This window comes from Pterocles gutturalis, unplaced genomic scaffold (assembly GCF_000699245.1).
Source record: "Pterocles gutturalis isolate BGI_N339 unplaced genomic scaffold, ASM69924v1 scaffold16104, whole genome shotgun sequence".
Classification (NCBI taxonomy): Eukaryota; Metazoa; Chordata; class Aves; order Pterocliformes; family Pteroclidae; genus Pterocles; species Pterocles gutturalis.
Window position 1 is genome coordinate 26,711 of NW_010136058.1, and position 5,270 is coordinate 31,980.

At 38.4% G+C, this 5,270-nt stretch overlaps 1 pseudogene across 1 annotated transcript; it reads right to left on the reverse strand.

Annotated features, from left to right (window-relative positions):
- Nucleotides 1–303: 303 nt before the first annotated feature.
- LOC104468141 lies at nt 304–1,281 on the reverse strand (annotated as a pseudogene). Its single transcript, XR_727616.1, has one exon. The product of XR_727616.1 is annotated as a metabotropic glutamate receptor 8 pseudogene (transcript).
- Between the last annotated feature and the right edge of the window lie 3,989 nt (nt 1,282–5,270).

Here is a 5,270-nt window from a genome sequence, read left to right on the forward strand (position 1 = left end):
TAACAGGCTAGAACATCGCTGAAGTGTAATAATAAACGTTAGAAGAAACAGTCATTCAAGGATATATTGAGAAAATGTCAACATTACGATGCCAGCCACACCACAATCAGTTTCTTTTGTTAAAATATAGGGAACCTACCTTTTGAATCATATATTTTATTATCTGTGAATTCTTAGAGTTTGTTTGCAACTAGCATTCAGAATCACTCATTTGTAAGAGTGAAAATATTGTTGTGTCATAAATATTCAGAGACAAAAATAAAAAGAGGATAGTATTTGGTTTGTTAACTTATCATCACTTACCTTCTCTGCTGATTGGGCCGTACCAAAAAAGATTGGAATAAAAGCTAACCAAATTATGCAGGTTGTATACATAGTAAATCCAATGGGTTTTGCTTCGTTGAAGGTCTCTGGAACCCCTCTTGTTTTAATAGCATAAACAGTGCATGTGACCATCAAGAGAATACTGTATCCAAGGGAACAAATGAGAGAAAGATCTGAAATGTCACATTTGAGAACTCCCCTGGCATTTTCTGGTTCAAGTGTCCTCTGCTCTCCATAGTCTACAATGATATGTGGTGGATCGATAGCAAACCAGATGAAGACGCCAATAAGCTGCATGGATATGAGGCTGAAAGTGATCACCAGCTGAGAAGCTGGACTAATAAATTTGGGAGCTGTGACAGATTTTTTACCTTGTTCAAATATTCTGTGAATCCTGTTTGTTTTGGTGAGCAAGGCAGCATAGCTGAAGCACATGCCAAGTCCTAAAAAGATCCTTCGAAACGAGCAGACCACTGTATCAGGAGTCGCAATCATTAAAAAAGTAATCGAGTAACAGAGAAAAATCCCAGTCAAGAGCACATAACTGAGCTCCCGTCCAGAGGCCCTGACGATCGGTGTGTCATTGTAGCGGACAAATGTCACAATCACAAAGGTGGTGGCAATTATACCGAGAATAGCGATGAAGACGGGCACGATGGCCCAAGGAGAATGCCACTCCAGTTTGATTATAGGGATAAGCTGGCAGTCTGTACGGTTGGCATTTGGTCTCTTATTAATGGGGCACAGTTCACAGTTGAATTCATCCACCTGGTAATGGTACCCCTCACAGCGTTCACAGTGCCAGCAGCAGGGCACTCCCTTCACGGTTTTCTTTCTTTCTCCAGCTTTACAGGGCAGGCTGCAGACAGATGCTGGATGAGTGTGTTCTCTATTAGCCCACTGCATGTCTTCTACCTGTGGGTATAAAAAATTAATGAGCCTTCTATTTTCCCCCATTTATAATATCCTAATCCTGGCCACAGGTTTGTCATAAATCACTACATGCTGACAGTACAAATACAGTTTACCATAATAAGAAACCTGTTTCTTTCCCTTGTATTGACTTTATGAAAGTGTTAAATGATTGTGTCCAATAAATCATTCATGCCACAGGCTTGATGAATGTCATTAGTTTCTATTTACCTCTTTACTGCTAACCAAATTGACATCTGCAAAGATATTTATTGACTCTAGGCTAGTTTAAAAGCAAAAAACCCTGTACACAGTGCTTTAAAAGTTAATCACATGCAAATATAAATATCAGTAGTTCTGAAACATTTAATTACAAAATAAGGCTATGTGAGTTTGAAATAAGTTTCTGGTACAGTAAAGAAATAGATTTAAATCTCCTTACATCAGCTTTGGCAGCACAGAGTGCCAGAAAAAAGATCCATAATGCCACCTCTTCCACGAATGTGGATATTTTATACTTTTCCACTTTCTAAGTCTTGAAATGCACAGGAGTGTTTTGTTTACATTTCTAGAAGATCAAAATAAGTATATACTGCTTTCTGAATAATAATGGAAAAAGATGTCATGGTTACCCTTTAGTCCTCCTGATTTAAAAAGTCCAAGGATCTTTTTGTAGCACAGAAGAGATGTACATGATGCAGTCTTGTTTTGGAAATCCCAGATTTCCCCACAACAGCACATTAACAAAATATACTTTTTTCAGCCACTTATCTATTGTTCCTGCATACTGCTCAAATAAAATCCAAATAAGAAATGTATGGAATTAAATATCTCCTGCTTAAAATTATCACTCAGTTTGGTCCCAGCTCTCCTTGACCTACCCTTGTTAACTGTTCTGCAAGAGGTCACAATGAGTGAACCAGAGCAGCGTGCAGAGCAAAGAGCTACTTGCAGGCACCAGAATCACTCTGTGTTGTTCCCATGCTCCGTCATTCGTTCCTCTGTTAGGTGGTAAGTCCTCAAGGACGAAGGACTAGCCTGTTAAGTGCTCAGCAGTTTTGTTTACTTTGGAGGCTTTATTTATAAGTGAAATAGCAGTAAAACCTTCAAGTCATGAATGTTTTCAGTTCCTTCTGGAGGAGGACAGAATGAGGACAGCTTATCAGGAGGGATAATTTTGGCCTTAACAGTTTATTTTTCCAGCAATTTTTCAACAGATTTGAGAAAACACCACAATGTAACGTTGGTCCCATTTGCCTTCCTCAGGGAGCCAGAGCACTGGTTACAGCACCATGCAGGGTCAATAAAGCAGCAACAAGCAGCCAGGGTCCATCTCCTCTGTCCACTCTTTGGCACGGTGTACGACTTTGCTGTTATTCACGACTCAAAGGGGCAAACAAGGGACCACACAGTAATGAGGAGACAAGGAACTCACTCATACAACTAGCTCTGTGAATCCCCCGAGTCACTCAAAGACTTCAGTGGGGTTTGGATAGGTCCTGAACCTGCAGAAGTTAACCATATTTTGTATCAAGGACTCAGATAATTACACAAAACGCAGCATCTGGTGGCTATCAAAAAGGAAATCATTCAAGTAATTAGCTTCCTAAAAATCATAAAAATAATTCAGTTGCATGAGACAGCTTTGATAGGGCCCTTGACACTCTAAGATAATATTAACCTCTGTTACAATCTCCTGGTTTTAATCACTGAAAGTCTCAAAGCCTGCATAACCCCTACTGTTTCATCTACTAGACAAGAGAGAGAACATGTTATGATGAAATCTGTGTCACAGCAAAGACATATTCTCCTTCACAGTGTTGTTAAGAGAATAAAAACATCAAAGCTTGTGATTTAGTCAGATGCTATGATAATGGGGGCAACAGGAGGCCACGGTCAGAAAGGAACAGTACAGAATATTTGCCGGGTTATAGCCCACAATACAGAATCACCAGGAGAGTATACAACACCTGATCCAGCATAAACTCAGAGTGGCATGGACAGGCAATATCTAATCTGTCAGAAAGCCTGACAGGATAAAGCTAAGGTGTCCAATTTTTTAACACATTTGAACTAGCAAAGTGAGTTTATCAGCATTTAATACCATGAGGCTACAGTGTTTCTTATCTGGCATTCAGCATCCTAAAGCCACACATACTGTATTGTGAATCCACGATTTAGATAGGTACACAGAATTCCTTTGTGTCTTTCAGAGTTTCTACCTTAAAAAAAGAAAAAAGAAAAAAATATCCTCTTACTGTACAGCTTCTTATGATTTCACATACTTTCATCTTGACAGTGCTTTAGTTGACTAAAAACATACTTAAAAACTTTTCCTGGTTGGCAAACCATTAGAGTGCCTCAAGTTATGCACCCCAGTGGCAACAACTGATAATAAATTCGTGTTTCGGAAGGTCATTGGTACAGATTTGTATTGTTTTCCATTCTAGTATATCTGACACACAAATATACTTTTGAGCATGGCAATACATGGTTATGAATGATGGAAAACTCACTGGCTAAGCAAACTCGAGTCTTTTATTTAAAAGAAATACGCATACAAGGGACTATTAGCTGCTAGCAGTGGAACGATTCAAACAAGAATCGACTCTTAAAGCATAAAATAATTCTGAATGCATGTAGAGAAAAACCAGAATGGATGGCTGGTGCAAGCACATTTTACAAGGTATACAAGTTATGTCTCACAATTTTTCTTGTCTGGACTACTTTTTTTAGGTAAAACCTACAATTCCATTTAGGTTGACCTAAATTTCTGAAAAAGCTCTTAACAAAAATGTTATGAGTTCCTGTTTATGAATTTTTTATTTCATTTTCTACCTAACGAGAAAGAGAAGATACATTCCCAAGAAATGTTGGCCAGTGCTTGAAATTAGAGATCTTCCTTAAGATATTTGCAGATCTGAGGAAATTCTGGCATTGTGGGATTTTAACTCTGGAAGTGGGTACAAAGCTGGGATTCTCCCATGAACCCAACCATCCTCACAAGTTAGTTTATAGCTACATTAAAAAGCAACGTGGCATAGTAAGAGCCGATCTGAGGAGCAAAGGTGTTGGCTCTGAGGACTTCATGTTCACATTGGTCAGTATTTGAAATTAGAGTCTGGGAAGGAAGGTTATATTGAACTAAGTTTGATGTAGACTGAACACCCAGTAGTGATTAAAGAAGATTAGATGTCCTTCTAGAAAGCATCTTCTGCTTTCATTTCAGACAAAACCAATCCAGTTCACATAGCCTGAGACACACTCTACAATGAGCAAGTGTTCTAAGCAGGAATAATTAGCAGATTCATTTCAAAAGCAGGCTCTTGATTGAAACTAAAATGCTAATGTGTGTACACCCTCAGACTGCTACTTAGACATTATTGTAAAAGAAACAGACTAAAGGGCAGGGGAAACTATACCTCAGAGTACTGCCTGCTTTTGTCACATCTAAACAGGTTCGCTAAGGCTTTCTGTATATGCAGCAATTAAAAACTGAAAAGTCATGCTATTTCTAGTCATCTGGTTCATTCCCAGTTATCCATAACCTGCAGCAGTCTTTGGCTGTAATGTATTTTTGAGCTATTATTTTGCATAATATGAACGTAAAAAAGGAAATCCAGTACAAGACATAATTACAGCAACAGTCTTAAAGTTCTATAATTTTTTTCAGTCATTAAATGTATATACTAAAGGACCTGGCTTCTCAAACCTGTACAGAAGATTCACCCATGTCATTATTTTTTTTTTTTATCCTTAGGTTATACTACTATTGATCCCACCTCTCTGAAATTAACTTTAGACAATAAATGATAGTAGAAACTTAAGAAACAAGAAAGTGAAGGAGGGTCATTTGGGAACACTGAGCCAAGGATATTGTATGATTTTCAGAACCGCTTAGAACATGTAATAGTCTTGTTTTAAAGGGAATTGCTGGATGCAACTCTGAAAGCTGGAAGAGGGTAGATTTAGACTTGATATTAGGAGGAAGTTTTTTACTGTGACGGTGGTGAGGCACTGGAACAGGTTGCCCA